This window comes from Symphalangus syndactylus, chromosome 17, assembly GCF_028878055.3.
Source record: "Symphalangus syndactylus isolate Jambi chromosome 17, NHGRI_mSymSyn1-v2.1_pri, whole genome shotgun sequence".
In the NCBI taxonomy this organism is placed as follows: Eukaryota; Metazoa; Chordata; class Mammalia; order Primates; family Hylobatidae; genus Symphalangus; species Symphalangus syndactylus.
The window spans coordinates 40,732,907-40,758,890 of record NC_072439.2 but is presented as its reverse complement, the minus strand read 5'-3'; the positions used below and the strand labels follow the sequence as shown (position 1 = coordinate 40,758,890).

The 25,984-nt window shown below is 38.5% G+C and overlaps 1 protein-coding gene and 1 long non-coding RNA gene across 2 annotated transcripts in view; one reads left to right on the top strand and one right to left on the bottom strand.

Moving 5' to 3' along the window:
- Positions 1-25,984, top strand: part of SLC2A13 (solute carrier family 2 member 13) — a 367,374-nt gene that overhangs the window by 317,139 nt on the left and 24,251 nt on the right. The window lies entirely within an intron of this gene.
- Positions 9,534-25,984, bottom strand: part of LOC129466555 (uncharacterized) — a 65,523-nt gene continuing 49,072 nt past the window's right edge. Inside the window, exon 5 of the long non-coding RNA XR_010116414.1 lies at positions 9,534-10,000. This is a non-coding gene — a long non-coding RNA (uncharacterized lncRNA). The remainder of the gene's footprint in view (positions 10,001-25,984) is intronic.

Sequence of the window (25,984 nt, the reverse complement as noted above, 5' to 3'; positions counted from 1 at the left end):
GTGAAATTCTTTGCTTACTTATTCATTGGCTATCCCCCGGTACTAGATTCTAAGCTCTGTGGGAATAAGGATGGCTGTGTTGTTTGCTGCTGCAGCACCTAGAATGGTGCCTGGTTCAATAATTAATAATTTGTGTAATGAGTGAGTAATGTCTGCTTTCCTAATTAGTCTCCAAGTAGCCCAAGAATCTTCTTCAACGTAATATGCTGGGTCTCCACTTCCAGTTGATCTGATTTTGCACAAACCAGTGAATTTTGGATTCTAAGCCTGCCCTTTCCTTTTATAGATGAGGAAACTGAATCCCAGACAGTTTCAATAATTTGCGAAAATTCAGAAAACCAATTAAGTGGCAGAGCTAGGAAAATAAAAATAAGTCTGCTGACTTCCAATTCTACCCTCTTTTTCCTATGACTAGTACATTGGGTGAATTTTCCTGCTGTAATAATCTTTGTATTCAGCTACTTGACTTTTAAAATAATCTTAAATGGAATATTTCCCAAATTTGAATCTTAATTCTGTGCCAAGAGAAATTAGACTATGTCATGAGGTCAGCCCTCTCAAGCAGATTGTCATTTTCTCTGGGAAAACTCTCTTTTGTTTATGGCTGTTTGCTTTATGTTTTGTTTATGCCTTTGCTACCTACAGCAGCTTCAGTTCTTTCAATCCCCCTTGGAAATACCTTGCCAATTCTTACTCAGAATAAGTTGCATTCCTATTTATATTATTTTCAGAAGAGATTTTAGTCACAAATTATTTTTTCTGTTTCCTCTTTTCATTCAAAGCACGTCAGCACCAATTACCTTTCTGCAAAAATGCCCAGGATTTAAAGTTATATTACCCATTTGGGAAGCTCAATGGCAGTTTTAGAGTTGCCCTGATTTTTTATTGTACCTAGAAGATGGGGATGGGTCCAGCTATCACAATAAACATTACATATGTGTTTACTTGGCAAAAATCTGCTTTTCATTGAACTGCAAAAAAAGGTAGACATCAATCTTCATTTTGTAATTTGTACATGTCAGCTGCTCCACTGCACATGGAGAACACTTCTTACTCTAAGGATTCTGACAGGTGACACACTATTCTGTTGTAAATTTCATTCTCTCTGCACCAATCATCTGAGAGTTCTACCCAGTTTCTTTCTAAGGCATGTGAACTCGTGATCCAGCCAGCTCTCCTCAGTTGCCAGGCCTTAGTAATGTGAATGTGTTATCTACTTTGTCTCAAAACACGTTCTTGTATAATAGGCCTAACTTTAAAAAGCATTCAGTTGTTCCATTTCATTGACCTGCATTCTCTACCATTTGAATTGCTATTAATTGTACATACTGTTTTGTGGTCTTGATTTTTCCAATCTTTTTGATGAGGTTTTTAGCTAACCCCCAGATTTGTTTTTTGCTTTTGTTTTTTTGGGCTATCTTCTTGTTTATTTGATTTACTCTACTCTGACAGTTCTAAGGGAAATGAAGCTTATTTTTACTATAATTTTAGAGGTTATAATGGGTGGGTTTCTGTAAAAGTGCGCCACGTAGAGGATCCTAATGGTCGAGATTAAAGAACAGAACAGGCTGAGCTTGGTGGCTCATGCCTGTAATTCCAGCACTTTGGAAGGTCGAGGTAGGCGGATCACTTGAGGCCAGGAGTTTGAGACCAGCCTGGCCAACACAGTGAAACCCCATTGCTACTAAAAGTACAGGAAAAAAAAAAAAAAAAAAGGCTAAGCGTAGTAGCACATGCCTGTAGTCCCAGCTACTCGAGAGGCCAAGGCGGGAGAATCACTTGAACCTGGGAGGCGGAGGTTGCAGTGAGCTGAGATTGCGCCACTGCACTCTAGCACCCTGGGAGACAGAGTGAGACTCTGTGTCTCAAAAAAAAAGGAAACAAAAAAACAAACCAGAACAGTAATTCTTCAGGTGGCTGTATTATCTGAAGTGAGGATAGTGGAGAGAAGATGGTAGGATTGTTCAAAACAAGCAGCACCTTTGTTTTATTACGCTAATTTATTTTGGGGACAATTTATAAATTATAATTTTAATTTATAATTATAAACTGTTGTATTATTTCATAAAATCGTATGTTTATATTATATAAAATACATAATAGTGCATTAACATATGTTTACACGTCATTATAATTAATATATAATTGTGTTTGTACAAAGTATTTTGAGCTTCATTTAGTACCAAAGGAATGTAAAAGATTTTTATGCTTCCAAAAGTGTCATGAGAAGTGTCCCAGAAGGTTAAGAAAGACTGGAATGGATGTGATCTGTCTCACGAGTCTTTCAGCACTAGCCTGGGGTGTTCCAGGGAGGCTGTGCATGCCCTGCCACGAGGCCAAACACAGGAGCTGGAGGGCCTGCTCAGGACAGAAGCACTTGCTTTACAATTAGAGACAGTTGAAGGGCTCTTATGCATAATAAGTATGTTGTAAATTTTTAATGAATTAATAGTTTACTTGGGGATCTAGATTTTAGTTTACTGTTCATTAAGGTATCTCCTTTTGCTTTCAGTTACTTATTCAAGTTAATTGATCTTCATTTCATATTCCAAAACCGCTATATTAGTCATCTATTGCTATGCCACAAGTGACTCTAAAACTTAACTTCAAACAGTGAGCATTTATGTCTCACTCAGTTTCTCTGGGTCACAAATCCAGGAGTAGCTGAGCTGAGGCTCTGTGATGGTATCTCTCATGAGATTGCAGTCCTCTGAAGGCTTAAGGGGAGCTGAAGGATGCACTTCCAAGGTGGCTTCCTCGTGTGCCTGGCAGGTTAATATTGGTTGTTGTCAGACAGGCCTTAATTTCTCTCTTTATGTGGAGTTTTCCATTGGGCAGCTTGGCTGTCCTCATAACATGGCAGTTAGCTTCCTCCAAAGTGAATGATCCAAGAAAGAAGCTGACAGACACCATCGTATCTTTGATCTTAGCTTCTGAAGTCACACTCCATCATTCCATAATATCAAATTGGTTACACAAGTTAACCCTATTCTGTGGGAGCTACACAGGGCATGAACATCAGGAAGTAAGATCACTGGGGGACATTCTGGAGGCTGACTCCCACAGCCCCTAATGAAGATCTCATTAGGAGTATTCTTTAATTAAAACAATAACTTTTATGTTTACATGGATAGAATATATAGGTTGAATTACGACTGGTTTTCAGTATGCATCCGTGTGTGTGTGTGTGTGTGTATGTATGTGTGTGTGTGTTTACCATAACTGGCTTATAACAGGTATCCATTAGCTTTTCATTTTATTTGAAAGCACACTTGCATCTTGGAATATGATTACATTATCTGCTTCATGTTTATCATTCTCACAGAATAAAAGTTACCAATGAGTGACAACAAAAAGGACGAAGTTGTCCTCATAATCTATGTGAAATTGACTAAAATATTTAGCTACTTTACAAGAGATGGGTTATTAGATTAGCTCCTCATTTTGTGTCAAATCACCACTTATATATTTCCCATATTGCTGTTATTTATGAAAACAGAAAACCATATTCTGCTTGAGAACCAACATATAAATGAGAAAAATACTGTGCTGAAATAAGAAAATAGGATTATAATTATAGCTTAGGAAATGCAAGTCAGAAATCCAAAATAAGTTCAGCGTATACTGAAAATGTTAGCATTTTTCAATGTACTTAAAGATAATTACATTGCAAACATAATACAGTTTTTACCATTGTTTCCCAGCTGAAACAGAGATGTTGGTGTGCTTACTTTAAATCAGGCTTTCATGCTTGCTTGAAATCACATGTTGTTTTCATAACATCAGAATTTATACAAATAACAAAATGAATATTTTTCATTAACCAGTACTTACTATTGAATAGTTTCCATTATTGGGTGCCTACACAAGTTACCAAATAGTACTTTTTAGGTAATTATGTTTTAAGTTTTTAAAAATAACCAAAAAACACTCTTTTACACTGATGTCGAACCTAAAACAAATTATTTTTCTAATAGGATATTTGGCAATGTGTTTTAAAAGACTTAATGTCCACATTCTTTAATAAGCAGCTTCACTTCTAGAAATGTGTTAGAAGGAAATAACTAGAGAGGAAGTCAAAGGTGCATAAATGTCCATGGCAGCATTATCATTATTAAAAATAGTACAAAACCATCTAGCAGGAGAATGGTAAAATAAAGGATGCTACATTCTTATTGTTAGTTGGCATATAGGCTGAACTGCTGAAACCAAAAGACCCATCTAAACAAAGTTTATTTCAATAATATTATATTCTGGGAGGTTTGCTGGCTGGCTGTACAGCACAAGATTATCTAAGGCCTGGGTTTCCTCTCCTTTTTCAGTAGTCACTAGGGTATTATACTTTCTCGCTTCTGCCAGCTCACCATCACCAAGACCTTGTGCCAGCTCCCAGCTCATGGGAATGGAAAAAAAGGAAAAAGTGGGCAAGCAGCTTGCTTTTAAGGAAATGGCCTAGAAGTCTTATACCTCATTTGTTTTTTTGTTTGTTAAGGTTTTGGTTTTTGTTTTTTTGTTTTTTGTTGTTTTTTTTTTTTTGAGATGGGTCCCACTGTGTTGGCCAGGGTGATCTCAAACTCCTGAGCTCAAGGGATCCTCCTGGTTCAGCCTGCCAAGTAGCTGGGATTACAGGCATGCGCCACTGCACCCAGAATTTTACCGTATTTCTGCCCACATTCCAATGGTAAAAATTTAGTCACATGGTCACACTCAGATCAATTAAGATGTTAAGGGCTACCCCCTGCATCGTGAGAGTGAATGAAATATGAAAATTGCCATGTATAACCTTGAAAACATGTTAGGTCTAGTACCAGTTACAAAAGGTGATATATTGTATGATTCCATTAATATGAAATGTCCATAATAAGCAAATCCATACACAGAGTAGATTATAGTTGCCAGAGGCCAGGGGGAGAAGAAGTTTGGGAGTGACTGCTAATGGCTGTGGGGTTTCTTTTGGGGCTGATGAAAATGTTCTAAAATTAGATAGTGATGATGGCTACACAACTCTGTGAATATACTAAAAGTCACCGAGTTATATACTTTAAAAGGATGAATTGATGACATGTGAATGATCCCAAGTCAACTATTATAAAAGAAAACAAAGTCCCAATGAATAAAAGGACAACAAGGAAGCTTTCCTCCCTCAGCCATGGCTTGGATAGAGCAGGACACTCTACCCCAATCATTCAAAATCAGAAGTCAGCCCTTATGTGGCCTGACTTTATGCTTCCCGTGTCCATAAAACTTCTAGTAAAGTTTTACTCGAAAGTAGCTCTGCCTCTGCAGCACCTCCAGGCGTCTCGCAACAGCCAGTGTAAATCCTCTCTGGAAATAACAATGTCTATCCAAGCCCAAATCATTCCACAGATAAAAGTCCAGAGAAAATGAGTAACTCATGGCATAAAATAAACCAGGGAACTAGGCCCCATGAGTAGGAATCAGTGAAACACCCCGTCATCAGTTGGACCTGCAAAGATTAGAGGTATTGGATTTATTAGACAAATATAAAATCGCCATGTTTAAGATGTTTAAAAAATAAAAGAGAATTTTGGAAATATGAGCAGACAATAAGCAGATTTATAACTATAATTATAAAAATCCTAGAAAAGAAATATATGATAAATAAGTTTAAAACTGTGTAGATTTATCAGCAGATTGACTCAGTAGAATTAGTGAACTGAAAGACAGATAGGAAAATGTTTCCTGAATGAAACTCAAAGAAACATTAAAAAAAAGATATGACACACAGAGAGAGAGAGAGAGGTGGGGGGAGATCAAGGTATAAGAGAGGTTAGGATAATAAGTTTAGCGTACTCCAAATGACAGTTCCAGAAAGATAGAATGGGGAAGAGGCAATATTTAAATGTAAGATAACTGAGAATATTCCAGAATTTTTGAACCCATGGCTTTAAGAAGCACAAAGCATCCCAGCAGTAAGAGAATATCCACACCAAACAGATTAGAATGAGACTGCTGAACAGCAAAGAGAAGGAGAAAATCTTAAAAAACAGCTAAAGAGGGTGGAAAAAGAAATCATCTTCAAGGCAGAGCAATTAGACTGACAGCTCATTTCTTCAGAAGAGAATTTAATTTTATCCTTCATGCGTGGAGAGAAAATACACAGTTAAAAACTTTAGACAAATTAAATTTAACAGAGTTTAATTGAGCAAAAAATGATTTGCAAATTGAGCAAAGAATGATTCGCAAATCAGGCAGCCCCCAGAACCAGAATAGGTTCAGAGCCACTCCAGGCTGCCACATGGTTGGATAACATTTGTGGACAGAAAAAGGAAAGTGATGTACAGAAAATGGAAGTGAAGTACAAAAACAGCTGGATTGGTTACAGCTCTGCCTCTGCCTTATTTGAACAGTTGTCTGTGGTTGATTGAAGTTTGGCTACTGCAGTTGGCTGAGACTTGGCTACTTGTTACAAGAGTAGGTTACAGTCTGTTTTATACATCAAGTTGAGTTATAGTTAATTATGTATGGGGAAACCTTTAGGCAGAATTTAAAATATGTAAAGAGGCAGCTGTAGGCCAAATGTAATTTAACAACACGAATTTATAATTCTATGCCCAGTGAAAATATCTTTCAAGTAACTAAAGAGTGTCTGTCAAAAATTCTTGGACTCTCAAAATGCAACAGAAAATGTATATTATTCAAATATCAAGAATAAGGGGGGTTTTATAGGGGAAAAACACAAAAGCAACAAAGGGAGAGCTGCAAGTTTGGTGGATACTGTTCAGACAAGTCTTGCAATTTTGCAGAAGGGAGGTTTTTTGGGTTTATTTTGTTTTTTTGTTTTTTTTTGCAATTTGGCCCATTCCAGGCCATACATCATGTTCTAGGAATTGCTAGCTCAAAAGAGTAATTTAGAGGGAGTGTTGTTACTTTCTCAGTATCAGAGAACAAGAGGGTAGGTATTAGGTTCAGAGCAGAAAATTGTACAGTTCTCCACATCCCTCTTCTTGGCCAAGGTGGACAAAAATCCAACACTGACCAAACCATAATGAGCTCACTGAGATAAAAGTCATTAGAATGGGAGGGTGAACTTCAGAGTTAAAGTTCCCATTTGCTTCTATTCAAGATAATTTTCTGGGATCATTTATTTTGAAATGATGTCACTGCTTAGCTTAATGACCCTAGAAATTATGCATTTCATGGGAGGGATTCCTATGAAGAGGAAAAGCAGGTGCATGAATAATCTGGAGAATTATTCAGAGCCAAGACTCGGTTTCTGTTTGAAATGCCTAAAATCAGAGGTCCCAGCCCCGTCTACGTAACGCAATATATATCCTAGTTAAGGGCCAGGTTGTCCACGCAGAAGAGATTCTGGTTGGCTTCACGTTAGAAAGGTTCTCAGGGATGCACATGCAGAAGTAATTTCCAAGTACTATACAAGTACCCCCACTCAGGAGGCTAAGATGGGAACAATGTTGTTGTGGTTATTTACATCCTTTGCAATTCCATGTGAGTTTTAGAGTCAGCTTATATTGCTAAGATTGTGACTGGACTTACATTGACTGTATAGATCCATTTGGGATGAATTGATGTCTTTACCAATAAATCCATAAACAAGTTGCATCTTTGCATTTATTTAGTCTTTAATATTTTTCAGCAATGGTTAGTAGTTTTTAATGTACAATTTTGCACATCTTTTGTCAGATTTATTCCTAAACATTTCCTTTTCTAGTGCTATTATAAATAGAATTTTCTTTAATTCAATTTCCAATTATTGTAGTATGTATAAATGGTATGTAGGTTTCTATGTGCCAATCTTATAAAATGCAACCTTGCTAAATTCACTGATTCCTTTTATTGATTCCATTAGATTTTCTACATATATGATGGTAGTGTTTGCACACTGTTAAGACTCTTAATAGACAATATAGTTGTATATCTTTATGACCCAGGGAATGTGATTTTGTTAACCAGTCATAGAAAACACAGGGCATAAAGGAAAATGTAGATATATGCCTCTTAAAGTTCATAATTTTGGTTCACAAAAAGATACCTTAGAGAAAGTAGAAAGAGAAGTCCCACATTGATAGACATTTGCAGTACAGTTGACCCTAGAACAACACCGGTTTGAACTGCATGGTCCACTTTTAGGTGGGTTTTTTTTTTTTTTTTTCGTTAAATACAGCCAGCCCTCCATATCAGTGGGTTCTGCATCTACAACCAAACAGGAATAAAAATACAGTATTTGCAGGATACAAAACCCACATATACTGACTTTTGGTATCTGTTGGGCCAACTGCAGGACTTGAGTATGTGTGGGTTTTGGTATCCACGGGGATCCTGGAACTAGTTCCTTGATGGATACTGAAGGTGACTATATACACACCTGGCAGAGGCTTAGTATCTAGAATTGTGCTGCCCAAAATGGTAGTCACAAGTCACATGTTTTGAGGACTTGCAGTGTCTCTTATCCCAAATACATGCCAGATTTCAAAGACATAGTATGAAAACAAAAGAATGCACAGAATCTTCATAATTTCTATATTGAATACATATTGAAATTAAAATATTTAGGATATATTAGGTTAAATAAAATATATTACTAAAATTAACTTCACCTGTTTCCTTTTACTTTTTGAATGTGGCTACTAGAAAATTTAAAATTATATTTGTGGCTCATGTTGTATACTAAAGGTGATCCTGATTTATAATATATCTGGACGTTCCTATGAACCAATCAGAAATAGACAAACCGTCCAATTGGAAAATGGGAAAGAATAGACACTCTATAAAAGCAGATAGCCAAATGGCCCATAAATATGTGAAAGGGTGCTCAAGCTCTTAATTAATCAATAAAATGCAATTTAGAACTATATTGGCGTACCATTTTTATCAACTAGATTAATGGATACTTAAAAAAGGAATGTTGGCTAGGTTATAGTACAGAGTTCTCTGTCTTCCACTGCTAGCGAGAATCTTAATGCTTTCAACTTCTTACGACACAGTTTGTATTATCTATAAAATTGAATATGTGCACATACCATATAATCCAGCAATTCTATTTATTCCGTTTTCCCATATTTATTAGAGAAGCCCTTGCACACATGTACCTGGAGATATGTTAAAAATATGTGCATAGCAGCATTATTTGTAATTTTAAAAACTGGAAACAAGAGTAGAAGGATATATACATCAGGGATAAACTGACGTATTTTCATAAAGCATATATCATGAGGTACTCAAAATAAACTGTAGCTAAAGGCATCAACCTGAATGAATTTCAAAAGCATAATATTAAGAAATGAAACAAGTAATAAATCGTATAATAATCCATTAAGTTCAAAAACAGGCACAACCAAGTGATATGTATTTTTAGGAGTACATGGGTAGAAAATATCCTATACAGAAAAACAAGGATATAAATAACACAGAACTCATGATGGTAATTATCTCTGGGGCCAAGGGAGGGATCCTATCAGAAAGTGGTTCACAGAGGGCTTCTAAAATCTGGTAATGATATAGTTCCTAAGCTGATTGGCGAGTAAATCAGTGATTATCTTATTATCATTCCTTAAAGTGTACATAGATAACTTCTTTGTATGTATAACAGACTTTAATAAGTTAAAACAAACTATAAAACTATGGCATCAATCCGATTTTGTTTGCGCACACACACACAGTAGATTTTTAAATACGTATTAGAAAAGAACTCTAAGCAGGCATACCAAAATATTTACTTTATGGTGATAAGATGGGTACATGTAGATGAGTAGTTGAAGTTTGAGTCTGGAAATTTAGATTGCAGGGCAGCTTCGATTGTTGAGCTACTTTCTAATACAAATCAGCATTCTGTTAATTGTGCTTATCAAAATATCAGCATCATTATATTACTACAGACCTGAACATGCAAGCTTGGATATTTTAGGAAAATTTTAGATGATTCCTAAAGTTTTCACACCTGCAGAAAGCCATGATTGGTCCATTTGATGTACTGTAGTCCTCCCTTATCCATGGTTTCTCGTTCCACAGTTTCAGTTTCCTGCAGTCAAACACAGTCCAAAAATATTAAACGGGCAATTTCAGAAATAAACAATTGTAAGTTTTAAATTGTGTACCATTGAGTAGTGTGATGAAATCATCTGCTCAGTCCCACCTGGGATGTGAATCGTCCCTTTGTCCAGTATATCCATGCTGTCTCAGCTAGCTGCACCTTAATCATTTAGTAGTCTTCTCAGTTATCAGATCTCCTGTTGCAGTATTGCACTGTGTTCAAGTAACCCTTATTTGTTACTTAATAATGACCCCAAAGCACAAGAGTAGTGATGCTGGCATACTGTTATAATTGTTTTTATTTTATTATTAGTTATTGTTGTTAATCTCTTACTGTGCCTAACTTATAAACATATTCATAGGTTTATATGTGTAGGAAAATGACACAGCATCTATAGGGTTTGGTACTAGGTATGAGGATCTTGGAATGTATCCCTCACATATAAAGGTGAACTACAGTACATAAGTTTCCTAGAGGTAAAATGATTTTTGTTTATATATCCCAACAAGTATGAGTAATAGAATATTATTTGTATTATTATGTAATTGTCCTTGGAATTCATAAATTACTACATTCTCATTCCTTGGCCAAATTTCTATGATAGAATTGGGAGTACCGTATATTACATTAGTACCAAGTACATTTTGTAGGTGATAATACTGCCCTTTTCATCAATACCACTCTTTTACATGATGGATTCATGGCTAGCAAATAAAAGTGAATTATCAGTAAACTTGGTGCATTTGGCCTTTTTGATTTTTAGATAATGAGAAAATTAAAAGTAGGTCTCCCAGCTGTTTCCGTTCACCTAACATCATGTCATTTATTTATTAACAGACACCTTATCTTGTCTCTTACCCTTGCTATTTATTCATTTGCACGCTTAAATTTATCCGAATGTTACAAAAGATAATGCTTACATTACTGAATAGAAATAAGTAAGTTTATTCGTGATTGCATGAAGAGAAAACTTGTTTCAATAGGGACTAAAGAGGAAGCCAAAAAAGTATATCAAAATGTGATGAAAAGATTAACAAAAATACTGTGCCTGGGATAAATAAATAAAGTGAACTGAAGGAAAAAAAATAATCTCCTAGAAATCCAGATAAAGGATTTCTCTCTCCTTTAGAGAACACATCATATCCACAAGGAATATCGTAATGTGTAAAACTTTATAGAAGAAAAAGTATTCTTTTCTGTCCCTGGGGCTGGCAGAATACATGCATTTTTAATAATAACAACAGTAATTACTGTTATTTTAATACTAATTTCATTTCATGCTAAGCATTTTTAAGTGAAAATACCATGTCTCAAGTAGGTTAAGTAACTTGATGGAGGCCACTGGTGGAAGGTGGTAAGTGGTGAAGCCAGAATTCAAACCTGGGTCTGTTACACTGCAAAGCTTGTGTGTTAACCTTTGTATAAAACTAGCCATATGACCAAATCCATCCCATTTTTTCTGCAACTTTTAACCAGATTGAGTCACTCCTGATATATAGATCAGAGGTTTACCTTAACATCTAGGTAGACTACATTGTTTTACTACGTTACAGAACTTCAATGCTATTTATATTTTTTAAAAAAGAAAAAACAGAAAATATGCCTACGTCTCTGATTAGATTCATGTAAAAAATCCTCTGGCTATTACGACCACTATGCCAAGAACAAAGGCAAGTGGACAAAGAACTAGCTCAAAATAGGTCATTTACTAAAATCTTGATTCCATCAGTTCTGTCTCACAGAGGAAACAGTCATTGCACCTGTTACAGGAGAGACAGGATTTAAATACAGACCACTTAACCCCTTGAGTAAAGATAGTACAGAGAATGATTCACCCACCAAGGCTGAGCCCAGATTTAATATTCTTTATCTGAAATTTCCCCAATTCCTAAAAGTTTATGACTCTGATTTTCTGTGCTGTGGTCAGGGCAGCCAGATGGATTGACCATGCTGAACCCCACGGCTGAATATCAGGCTATCCTTGTGCTTTATATGCAAGGGCCTGCTTAGAATGCACTCCAGATGCCTTGAAACCCTCTTCCTTTGTAAGTTAGAACACATGACCAGCCCCAGAGAGCTTTCTGGGTGTATTAGTCTGTTTTTGTGCTGCTGATAAAGACATATTCAAAACTGGGAAGAAAAAGAGATTTAATTGGACTCATAGTTCCACATGGCTGGGGAGGCCTGAGAATCATGGCTGGGGAGGCCTCAGAATCATGGCAGGAGGCGAAAGACACTTCTTACATGGCAACAGCAAGAGAAAAATGAGGAGGAAGCAAAAGAGGAAACCCCTGATAATCCCATCAGATCTCGTGAGACTTATTTACTATCAGGAGGATAGCATGGGAAAGATCAGCCCCCATGATTCAATTACCTCCCCCTGGGTACCTCCCACAATACATGGGAATTCTGGGAGATACACCTCAAGTTGAGATTTGGGTGGGGACAAAGCCAAACCATATCATTCCACCCCTGGCCCCTCCAAATCTCATGTGCTCACATTTCAAAACTAATCATGCCTTCCCAACAGTCCTGCAAAATCTTAACTCATTTCAGCATTAACTCAAAAGTCCACAGGCCAAAGTCTCATCTGAGACAAGGCAAGTCCCTTCCACCTATGAGCCTGTAAAATCTAAAGCAAGCTAGTTACTTCCTAAATACAGTGAGGATACAGGTATTGGGTAAATTCAGCCATTCCAAATGGGAGAAATTGGCCAAAACAAAGTGGTTATAGGCCCCAAGCAAGTCCAAAATCCAGCAGGACAGTCTAATTTTAAAGCTCCAAAATGATCTCCTTTGATGCCAGGTCTCACATCCAGGTCATGCTGATGCAAGAGGTGGGTTCCCATGGTCTTGGGCAGCTCCACACCTGTGGCTTTGCATGGTACAGCCTCCCTCCTGGCTGCTTTCACGGGCTGGCGTTGAGTGTCTGGCTTTTCCAGGCTCATAGTGCAAGCCGTCGGTGGATCTACCATTCTGGGATCTGGAGGACGGGGGCCCTCTTCTCACAGCTCCACTAGACAGTGCCCTAGTAGGGACTCTCTGTGGGGTCTCCCACCCCACATTTCCCTTCAGCAGTGCCCCAGCAGAGGTTCTCCATGAGGGCCTCGCCCCTGCAGCAAACTTTTGCCTGGGCATCCAGGCGTTTCCATACATCTGAAATCTAGGCGGAAGTTACCAAACCTCAATTCTTGACTTCTGTGCACCCGCAGGCTCAACACCACATGGAAGCTGCCAAGGCTTAGGGCTTCCATTCTCTGAAGCCACAGCCAGAGCTGTACGTTGGCCCCTTTCAGCTGTGGCTGGAGCAGCTGGGACACAGGGCACCAAGTCTCTAGACTGCACACAGCATGGGGACCCCAGGCCTGGCCCAGGAAACCACTTATTCCTCCTGGGCCTCCAGTCCTGTGATGGGAGGGGCTGCTGTGAAGCTCTCTGAAGTGGCCTGGAGACATTTTCCCCATGGTCTTGGGGATTCATATTAGGCCCCTTGCTACTTATGCAAATTTCTGCAGCCGGCTTGAATTTCTCCCCAGAAAATGGGTTTTTCTATTCTACTACATCATCAGGCTGCAAATTTTCTAACTTTTATGTTCTGTTTCCCTTTTAAAACAGAATGCTTTTAACACACCCAAGTCACGTTTTGAATGCTTTGCTGCTTAGAAATTTCTTCCACCAGATACCCTAAATCATTTCTCTCAAGTTGAAAGTTCCACAAATCTCTAGGGCAAGGGCAAAATGCTGCCAGTCTCTTGCTAAAACATAACAAGAGTCTGTAAAAATGTTCTCCCATTTTGTAGCTTGCCTGTTCACTATGATGGTAGTTTCTTTTGCTATGCAAAAGCTCTTTAGTTTAATTAGATCCCATTCGTCAATTTTGGCTTTTGTTGCCATTGCTTTTGGTGTTTTAGTCATGAAGACCTTGCCCATGCCTATGTCCTGAATGGTATTGCCTAGGTTTTCTTCTATGGTTTTTATGGTTTTAGGTCTAACATTTAAGTCTTTGATCCATTTTGAATTAATGTTTGTATAAGGTGTAAGGAAGGGATCCAGTTTCAGCTTTCAACATATGGCTAGGAAGTTTTCCCAGCACCATTTATTAAATAGGGAATCCTTTCCCCATTTCTTGCTTTTGCCAGGTTTGTCAAAGATCAGATGGTTGTAGATGTGTGGCATTATTTCTGAGGGCTCTGTCCTGTTCCACTGGTCTATATCTCTGTTTTGGTACCAGTACCATGCTGTTTTGGTTACTGTAGCCTTCTAGTGTAGTTTGAAGTCAGGTAGCGTGATGCCTCCAGCTTTGTTCTTTTGGCTTAGGATTATCTTGGCAATGTGGGCTCTTTTTTGGTTCCATATGAACTTTAAAGTAGTTTTTAACAATTCTGTGAAGAAAGTCATTGGTAGCTTGATGGGGATGGCATTGAATCTATAAATTACCTTGGGCAGTATGGCCATTTTCACGATATTGATTCTTCCTATCCATGAGCATGGAATGTTCTCCATTTGTTTGTATCCTCTTCTATTTCACTGAGCAGTGGTTTGTAGTTCTCCTTGAAGAGGTCCTTCACATCCCTTGTAAGTTGGATTCCTAGGTATTTTATTCTCTTAGTAGCAATTGTGAATGGGAGTTCACTCATGATTTGGCTCTCTGGTTATCTGTTATTGGTGTATAAGAATGCTTGTGATTTTTGCACATTGATTTTTTATCCTGAGACTTTGCTGAAGTTGCTTATCAGCTTAAGGATATTTTAGGCTGAGACGATGGGGTTTTCTAAATACACAATAATGTCATCTGCAAACAGGGACCATTTGACTTCCTACCCATCTGACAAAGGGCTAATATCCATAATCTACAAAGAACTTAAACAAATTTACAATAAAAAATCAAACAACCCCATCAAAAAGTGGGCAAAGGATATGAACAGACACTTCTCAAAAGAAGACATTTATGCAGCCAACAGACACATGAAAAAATGCTCATCATCACTGGCCATCAGAGAAATGCAAATCAAAACCACAATGAGATACCATCTCACACCAGTTAGAATGGCCATCATTAAAAAGTCAGGAAACAACAGGTGCTGGAGAGGATGTGGAGAATTGAACACTTTTACACTGTTGGTGGGACTGTAAACCAGTTCAACCATTGTGGAAGACAGTGTGGCAATTCCTCAAGGATCTAGAACTAGAAATACCATTTGACCCAGCCATCCCATTGCTGGGTATATACCCAAAGGACTATAAATCATGCTGCTATAAAGACACATGCACACATATGTTTATTGTGGCACTATTCACAATAGCAAAGACTTGGAACCAACCCAAATGTCCAACAACGATAGACTGGATTAAGAAAATGTGGCACATATACACCATGGAATACTATGCAGCCATAAAAAAGGATGAGTTCTTGTCCTTTGTAGGGACATGGATGAAGCTGGAAACCATCATTCTGAGCAAACTATCACAAGGACATAAAACCAAACACCACATATTCTCACTCATAGGTGGGAATTGAACAATGAGAATAGTTGGACACAGGGTGAGGAACATCACACACCGGGGCCTGTCATGGGGTGGAGGGATGGGGGAGGGAAAAAGCATTAAGAGATATACCTAATGTAAATGACGAGTTAATGGGTGTGGCACACCAACATGGCACATGTATACATATGTAACAAACCTGCACGTTGTGCACATGTACCCTAGAACTTAAAGTATAAAAAAATAATAATAATAAAAATAACAAGAGTCACCTTTGCTCCATTTTTCAACAAGTTCCTCGTCTCCATCTGAGACCACCTCAGCCTGGACCTTATTCTTCATATCAGTATCCACATTTTTGTCAAAGCCATTCAACATGTCTTTAGGAAAGTTCCAAACTTTCCCACATTTTCCTGTCTTCTTTTGATCCCTCCAAACTGTTCCAACCTTTGTCTGTTACCCAGTTCCAATGTCAAGTTCACATTTTTGGGTATCTTAGAAGTGCCCCACTCTGCTTGTACCAATTTACTGTGTTAGTCCATTTTCATGCCTGCTGATAAAGACATACCTGAAACTGGGAAGAAAAAGAGGTTTAATTGGACTTACAGTTCCACATGGCTGGGGAGGCCTCAGAATCATGGTGAGAGGCAAAGGGCACATCTTACGTGGTGGTGGCAAAAGAAAAATGAGGAGGAAGCAAAAGGAGAAACCCCTGACAAACCCATCAGATTTCGTGACACTTATTCACTGTTACAAGGATAGCATAGAAAAGACCAGTGGCCCCCATGATTCAATTAGCTTCCCCTGGGTACCTCCCACAACACGTAGGAATTCTGAGAGATACAATTCAAATTGAGATTTGAGTGGGGACACAGCCAAACCGTGTTACTGGGGAAACTTCTACACAAGGTAAACACAAAGGTTTCTGAACAGCAGACTGCCTCTTACTTTGTGATAAAAGCATAGCAAGACTTCCTTAAGTTAAAATATGCTTTCCCCTAAGATTTTTGTCTTTATGTCCTAAGATTTGGTCGTATTTCTAGGCATAGTTCCATACTATGATTACCTTGACCCCACCAAGTACAAGCCCATCTAGAATCCAAGATAGAGCCTAGACGTTGGGTAATTTTCAGTTCCTGTATTCACAAGACAACCATAACTCAAGATTATCCATTGCTTCACTGTTCAGAATATTCTTCATTACCAGGTGGTAGAGCTGATATCCTAGACACCTCTGCAAATACAGGCAAATGTGCTAAATCCCTTCCTTCAGGGTATGTGAGGGCCCTATACGAGCCCACCCACTAACTTTTGTCCATTGCTACCAGATCCTTTCCACCCATTCTAAAGAGATGCATGACAAATGTCTACTAATATCTCTTTTATGTTGTATGCTTGTGTATGTGTTTGTGTGTGTTGGAAAATAACTATGCTGTTAAAATATAACTTCCAAAGTTGCTCTGGACTATAATATAGAAATTCATACCAAGAATAAGGGATAAATTGAATTACTGATTCATTCTCTCCTTACATAAAAATGCTTTGAAAATAAGGAAACTTCAAAACTGTGAGACAATATTTTGTTACATTTGTCAAATGGTGAAAATGATTCCTTCGTTAAACAAATACGTATGGAGCCCCAACTGTTTGCATGTCACTGTACTAGCCCCTGGGGCATAGTGGTGACAATGGCAGGTGACGTGGAGGAGGTGCTGTGGAAGGCTGGAGAGGGACAGGCCAGACTGTGCGGGGCTCTCCCAGTGGGAAGCCAGGCTCTTTTTAGGAGGCTGGGTGTGATAGTAGGTGTGACATGATTTTCTTTGTCCCAGTGCCAGGAACAGATTAGAAGGGAGGATAGAGTGAATTTTAATAGACCTGTTAAGCTATTCACTCACCGAAACGGTAGAAAGCTCATCTTTGATTTGGAAGGATTGAGAGAGATTTTCTCAGTTTTACAGTTTTGTTTCATTGCTGATAATCAGTAAGGTGCTTCAGAACTTTCTATACAAATCAGGAAGTGAGAAAAAAAAGGCAATTGCAGTTAAAATGCTTAATCTGTGAAGCTGTTATGTTTTCACTTTAGCAGTAACTTGAGATGAAATATTGGGAAACTGCCTTACAGTTGATAGTTTTATGATAATGACTTTCCATCTCCTCATTATTTACAAAGTTCTTATATGTCAGTAACTAATGACACAAGTTCTATTTTAAATAATTGCTGAGACACTCCACAGGTATTTTCATACTCTACGCAGCTTCTAGAGGAAGTTTTTTTAAAAATTTCTTTTAGTTCCTTGCTGTCATGACTGTATCAGAGAAAATCATTATGTAGCTCCATGTTTTTGTGTATGTATTATTAAAAGACTGCTTAACACTGCCATCTTATTGCATTAGAATGACTGTTCTCCTTGTAATACATTTGTAGTGTTGACATCACTACTCTCAAATGAGTTACTTAGTTATTGAGATTGTTATGTGATATTTTAACTTCTAGCCCATCCAGGCATCCTTTCTGTTCTAATTATTGTTTTGAGCTTTTGGGGCCAAATGGATACCGAGTCAAAAGAGAATATAGAGGACACAGAGGCACAGACCTGCCAAGATGCTGCTCATTTTAATTCCTAATGCTCTTTGAGAAGTATTTTATTCTACTCATTTTTATTATTTCAGTGGCTTACTTCACTGCTGTTATTAAAAAGAATGCTAACTCGGGAGATTTCAAGCAGTTTTCATTTCATCTCTTTTTCCATTCAAATTCCATAAAACGTAAGACACCTCAGGAGAGGTTTCCACATATATATCTGAACTGGTAAGATGATTATGTTGAAGGAGAAAGAGACAGAGAATACTGGATTTGAAACACTGCTGTCACTGTGTAATCTTGAGGAAGTCACTATATTTAAAAAAGACATCTCATATGCAAAATGGGAATAATGATGCTATTGCTTTGAATTGTCATCAGATTTAAATGAATTAATATGTATGAATGGTGTTTCGTATATGGTAAGTCTCTATACAAATGTTAGTCAATTTCATCAAATGAGAAATTTACGTCTACTCAAGGACATTCCTGTTGGGAGCACAACTTTCATAGAGAAGCCACAGAACTCACACTTGATGGAAAACAGCTGTAAAATGGATTGAAAAGAATTCAATAAACAAAGTATGCCATTGTTTGCATCACGATAGCCCACAGCGATAAATCAGCTTGCATTCATTCTCAGGCACCTGCAGATAAACATGAACCAGAGATACTGTGCAGGCACTCTTGCAATGGAAAGAAAATAAAATCAGAATACTGGTGTAGTTTGAAATTTTTAAAGCTTAGGATGATACAGATAGATTTTTCAATGCTTATGGTAAAGAAATGTGTCTCTCCTTTTACCATCACAGTCACGTTTTAAATTAAATAGACATAGAGTTCTTAGAGGTCAAGAAATTTCAACAGCAAATATATGTCTTCTCTGGGGCTTACAATGTATTGAATAAATTGTTGTCGGATGACAAAAGATCAACCTAATGGGAAGCAAAAAAAAAAGTGTTTTAATTGTTTTAATTAACATTTACATTTATTGAGCTATTGACTATGTGTAAAATGTGGTGCCAAGTACTGGCCTATGACACCTAGGGAAGGAAAAGGGAAGATAATAGGTATGGTGTTCTCACTGAAGTGAGGGTCATAAAAGCCCCCAAATAACCCAGGGAAAGAGAAGAATTCAGGCAATAGAGTGAACCCTTAAGTGTGGAAAAACATCAGTTCTCTGAATTGGAACTTGGGGAGGATGATGCAATAAGATGGCAGTGTTAAGCAGTCTTTCCCGTTTCAGAAGGACATTTGAGAACACTGCATCCAACATACTCATTTTATGGATAACGCAAATGAGGTCCAGTGAGGTTGAATGGCTTGCCAAAGTCTCAGAGCAAAACTGTAAGCAAAACCAGTCTTCAGTAGCACCCCGCCCACGGGCCACCCAGCTGAGGGGCTAGTAGCCACTGAGATCCAACTTATGCCAGCCCTTGGGGCCAGCTGTAGGGATGACTCTTCCTGGGGGAAAGTGTCTCATATTCTAGTTGTCACAAAGGCATGTATTACCTACGTCCTGGTTCTGACTCCCTAGTTAGTTCTTTTTCCTGCAATTAGTGGTTTTTCAAACATTTCCCTTCCTCATTATTAAACTCTTAACCTAAAAAGTAACCCCCAAACCGATAGAAACAGAGTTTTCCTGGAAGCCCTACCAACTTAAACTCCTCCTGTACCCCTATAGATGTTGCTAAATGGTTTTGTGTTGCAGACTTGCTGTTTTTCAATCATTGGTATTTAAGTTGATAGCCACTTGTTTTGGTATCTTAAAGGATGTCCAACACCTGGGGCAATGTATATACTCATGTGTCAAGTGAGTGAAGAAATGAATGAAGACAATGAGTTCAATAGAGTCTATTTTACTGGTTGCCACTGATTTAATAATGTAATAATACTTTAATAATAACTATTTAAGGATAAAACCATTTTTAAACCAAAACAACACAAAATAAATAAAATTAATAGTATAACTTATCACAGGGATAAAGTTACTTCTTTGGAACCGGCTTATGAGTGGCCCTCACATGAGTGCACTGTTCCAAAGAAATAACTTTGTCCCTGTGATATATGCCTTTGTGACAACTAGAATATGAGATACTTTCCCCCAGGAAGAGTCATCCCTACAGCTGGCCCCCAAGGGCTGGCATAAGTTGGATCTCAGTGGCTACTAGCCCCTCAGCTGGGTGGCCCGTGGGCGGGGTGCTACTGAAGACTGGTTTTTCTTACAGTTTTGCTCTGAGACTTTGGCAAACCATTCAACCTCACCGGACTTGATTTGTGCCCTCTATAAAACAAGTATGTTGGATGCGGTGTTCTCAAATGTTCTTCTGAAATGGGAAAGGTTCCCTTGTCCCCCTCGCAGGGTGTGCCATGGGGGTGTGGCTCGCTTCCTCAGTGCCCTGCTGCTCAAACCTCTAGGGGAGCATACAGATGGGCAGGCTGTGGGACTCCAACCCCATGGCCGTGTCTAGGGGTGAATGTTTACAGCTGAAGCCCCAGTGGGCGTGTGTTAACAGGGTGCTCTTTTAGTTTAGCCGTCCGTAGGCGGCTCATGTTAGCTCAATTAGACCCCTGCCTTATTGCAAGGACAGAGGGCTTTCTGTATCCTGGGGAACTTGCCTTGGCCTTGGTGTACCGGAAGAATCGGATCACACGTGGGCTTGGAGAATGAGTGCAAGGTTTTATTGAGCAGGTTTTATTTACTCAGCGGCCTGGGCTGTCCTCTGACTGCCCCAGCCAAACTCTATGTCGTTCTGCCACTAGGTGGCCTGCTGGCGTGCCGGTGCCTGTGCCTGTCCGTGCATTCCTCTCCACTGCCAGCCACCTGTGTGTTCCTCCATTGATGTGCTTCTCTCGACATCCAGCCACCTGTGTGTCTGTCTGCTAGGGTCTCTGGGTTTTTATAGGCCCAGAATGGGGGCGTGGCAGGCCAGGGTGGTCTTGGGAAGTGCAACATTTGTGCAGGAAAACAAAAATGCCTGTCCTCACCTAGGTCAATGGACACAGGCCCAGGGGTGGAGCCCTAGTCAGGGACCATGCCCTCCTCTACCTAGCACTTCCCTTCCTATCATTTAAAGGGACCACGCTCTTCCCTTCCCAGCACTTCCCTGCTGTAGAGTTCTATAATTTTAATTTGATGACCTTCATCTAAATAAACTCATTTTATTTCTCATAACTCTGGAGTTATGAGATACAAATGAACTTATCCTGAGTTTGTTGCTATTATTTCAATCAACTGTTTCCCTCCCTTTACTCAGTTTAGTCTGGTCTCTCTTTTTCACCCAGAGTCCCCCATATGATTGGCTCATTATGGCAAGAAATAAAAGGAAGAGGGAAGAAAGGAAAGTGAACCATAAGTAGAATATGAAAAACTAAGTTTGTTTTTTCTTGAGTGACAAGGAAGCAGATTCTGAATATGATTCCAAAAGGAATTCCAGAAAATATGAGCAGTATAGTACAGTATAGTTGGAATAAGTATTAATATATTACCTCCTACAGCAACTATATAGGGAAAAGCCATCTTTTTTTATTTTTTATGCCATGTCTATAAAAAATTGAAAAAGAAAAAAACCATAGGAATGGAGTTGTATGGCCAATGTAGAAAAACCTGTGGGGTTTTATTAATTCAAAGTCAGGATCAGTACTATCTCAGAGCCTAGCCATCACTTTGTTGTAACTTTTCATGTTGAGCAGACGAGAGACATGCTTGATTTCCTCAGTTAATGAAAGTTTTACAATAAAGGTGCATAGGAAAGTTAAAAACGAAAGAAAGAAAGAAAGAGAAAGAAGAAAGAAAGAAAGAAAGAAAGGAAAGAAAGAAGGAAAGAAAGAAAGAAAGAAAGAAAGAAAGAAAGAAAGAAAGAAAGAAAGAAAGAAAGAAAGAAGAAAGAAAAAAGAAAGAAAGTCTCAACTGCACCCATTTCCTCATGGAAATCTAGAATACTGCTCAGCAGACTGGCGGCAGTCTGTTTGGTTTCTCTTCTATACTCCTCTCCATCACTGTCAACTCTGTGACTCTTCTTTACCTCATGGCTTCTATTGCAGTATGGCCTCTGCCTACAGGCTTCTCTGTCATTCCACTTCTGTGTCACTCTATCCTCTTTGAATATTTCATATTCTGACTTCTCAGATAGAGAATATAAACCATATGCCACCTCATTCTCTGGTATACAGCACCCACCCCTTGCCAAGCCGCTTCTTACGGCACTGGGCAGGCTGTTGGTGGCCTTTATGCCACACATAGTTATGGCCAAGCAGGCAGGTTTTGCAGGGGAGCACTACCACTTGTGCTTGGTGGTGAGGGGGACCCCTCAGCTGTCAGCAGAGGTGGGCCCCACAGCTCCTGAGTGGGGAAGCAGTGTAGTGACTGTGTGGTATAAATATGGAAACCAGCATTTTGAGGCCTTTGGTCAATATGAAGGAACCGCACAATGGAGAAGATGCATAATTTGACCTTCCTTTCAGTGCCAGCTGAAGCAGGAGAAGGGCTAATAACTGTAATGCCTGACTGTATTATGGGAAAAATTGTAAGGGGGTACAACAATATGGAAAAAGAAGCCCCAGATTAGCTGTCTATGAGTCACTAAACTTTCTCCCATCTTCTCAAATTAAGACTGTCACAACTACAGTTTGAGTATTCCAGATCCAAAAATCTAAAATCCAAAGTGCTCCAAATTTCCAGACTTTTTGAGTGCTGACATGATGCTCAAAGGAAATGCTCATTGGAGCATTTTGGATTTCAGATTAGGGATGCTCAACCAGTAAGCATAATGAAAATATTCCAAAATCTGAAATCTGAGACACTTCTGGTCTCAAGTGTTTTGAATAAGGGATACACAACCTGTATAAGTTCAACCATGAAAACCATCATTAATTAATAAATTACCTTCTCCTCCCCTAATTAATTTTTTATATTTCCAGTCACTCTTATCCATATAACTTATTATCTGGCAGTATTTGTAGTTTGGTATCTTACCCACTGCCAACTTTGTGACATTTTGTTTGTTTCCAGGTAGACTTTACGAAGTAGGCCAGGGCTAGGCTTGCTTTGGATGTGATGATGGAGTAAGAGAAAGAACTTCCAAGTATTTTCTTATGAATTAATAGAGTCTAAACATTTTCTTAGACCACTCAAATGCTAATGTGGACCCTCCCCAAGGCAGAGTTCAGGGCTCCTCTGAGCCGGTAGCCTGTTAACTTCACAATGACCACAGAACTTCAGGGATATAGGAGGAACTGGAGAGGGAGAAGTAGGCCACATCCACATCCTCATGTCCTGGATTTTGCATACACCTGTTGCATTGCTTGTTGGCCAGTTCGGTGCCAAAATGAAAGTAACCTATGTTACCTAAGACTTCATTTTCACCAGTCTTCCATCCAGACCAACCTTTGTGGCCCAATTTACTTTAAAATGATTATTTTAATGGCTGCTTTTTTATTCAGTTGTACCTTAATTGCATTAACTGCCCTTCCACTGTGGGAGACTTTTATGGTTTCTAATTCTCTATCTATGTTAATCTTGTGATAAATGAAAGCACAGAGAAAAGTACATCTTTAAGCATATAATTTCCCATTTAGGTAGTTTCCTAAGGATACACTTTAGATATCAGACTGAGACACAGGGGATGAATAGTCTAATGTTCAAACTGCCAAATTTCTTTCCAAAAGGAAATTATACCAATTTAAATTGTTACCAGAACTAGAGACTGTACCACTATTGCTATAGTCTCATCACCTTTAAATGTTATCATTGTTTTAATTTGCATCTGTCCATACTCCATCCATCTATTTTGCATACTTGGGGTATATAAGGTAGCCAATATACTGATAAGGAGTTTAGATGCAATGATTTATAGATAAATAACATTTTATTCAGGAAAAAAGTGGCTTTTTGCTCCAAATTTCCAATGCTTTTGAAATTTATCCATGTCTATGATTTAATTTTCTCAATAAAGTTTTTTTATTAGAAAATAATAGTAATTAACAAAAGAATAGGTTTTTCATCTTGTCTGCAAATGACAATCTCCTGCAGGAAAATTACAAAACCAAAAAAAAAAAAAAAAGGCTAGACAATGGGAAATCATTCAAAGGCAGGATTTTCAACATGGTCTGCATACTGCAAGCTAGGAAACCATACTTTTCTAAAATTATTCAAAATCACAGAGATGTTATTAGAGTTTAAATGCTATGTGGCCACCCTTGACATAAGTTTATTTCATTTTAGATTATTAAATAGGAAATATGCCTACTGAACAATAATTAAAAGTATCTGAGAAGTAATGGGCCAAGTTTGTTAACAGTAACTTTTCGTGGTTGCTTTGATGGGATGCCCAGAAGTTAGAATTTCTTATAACTTGGGTTGCTTAGAGTAAATTTACACCATCCTAATTCTCTGGTTGGGAATTAGGATTTTGCTTCTTCAGTTCTCCTCAGATAAGAGTGAAGGTGTCCTATCCTGGAGAGATACTCTGTGCTTTCCTAGGTACATTTTCACCACTACCCTCAAATTGTAATTGTGTAATTATATCATAAATTTCTATCAATAAAGAACTATTAGGGTTAACTTTCTATCAATAACTTTTAGAGGGATATCTATGTTTTTGAGGTGATAGCTTAGGGACCTTGTCCAGAAAAATCACAGTCCTGCGTCAGGAACTGGAAATAAAATCGTGCTTCACTGACACTCCTCAGTAATGAATTAGCAAGCTTGTGCAGTAAGCCCAGTAGAACAATGGTAGATGTGTCACACAAACTGTAGTAAGCTCTCCCCTTTTCTAAAATTCTGGATCTTTTATAAACTCTTTGGGAAGGGAACTAAGTTTCATACATTTATCAGTGATTAGGACTGAATATATGAAAGTTGGAAGTTTTGGTTTTTATATACAGGTCATATTTCTTTTCCTCTACTCCCATATATAAGCCTGGAGCTGTCAAATTATTTCATCATGGAGAATAAAGGGACAATATAGACAGCATGTGCTGCATAGGAAGCAAGGAATATACTACTTATGGCTAACTGGCAACAACAGTTGTATATTTGCACTGCTTAAGTTCCTTAGGTTTGAAAGTCTATAGATAAATGATGGAGAAGTAGCATTTTAAAAGGCAGAAATAGATCTACGTATGAACTGGGTTTGGTGGGTGTTGAGTGTGCAGGGGAGCATTGTTCCACCTTCAAAGGGAGCTGTTAATTTCTACGTGGTATTACTAAAGGGAGTTCTGTGTGTTCCATGATTGGAATGGGGAACCGATTATTTATTTGGTTTATATATCAGGTTTTAGCCCTATCATTCTGCTGGTAAAGATTAGTTCTCTCACTCTGCCAAAATGAGACATATTTCACCTGACTGCATGCAATTCTGCTGCTTTGTCCACTGCAGTGCCCTCTGAGCAGCTTCCCATTATTGCCGTCATTTTCAGGTTTTGCTCTAGGATGTGGTGAAAAGGCGCCACATCCGAGAGCATGACTTTTTCTAATCCCAACCCACACACTGATGTCAAAGTATTTTTGTTCCTTCTCGAGAGCATTGTGTTCTTCTACCAGCAGTTGCCAGGAAAGCATGAGGATATTTTGCAATAATGTTTGAAATCTGCATTTTTATTTTTTAGTTGGTATTTCTAGTGTTTATATTTTGAAGGTCAGGTGTGATGTCACATTCTCAGTCATTAGCTATCTACGTATTGCTGAGTGTGTAACTCTGCCAAGTCAATGCCTGCAGTGCCTTCCCAAAATCAGCATGAGGATGATGAGGAGCTACTCGGCCTCTTTTTGCACATGTAAACATGCATAGCCAGATGGCAAAAAGCTTCATCGGGGCAAGCACAGAGTCCTCTCTAACATATACTACTTCATTGCCACAGCAGGAGATCACCCTAGGAACTGTGATAATAATGAAAAGAGTAAATAG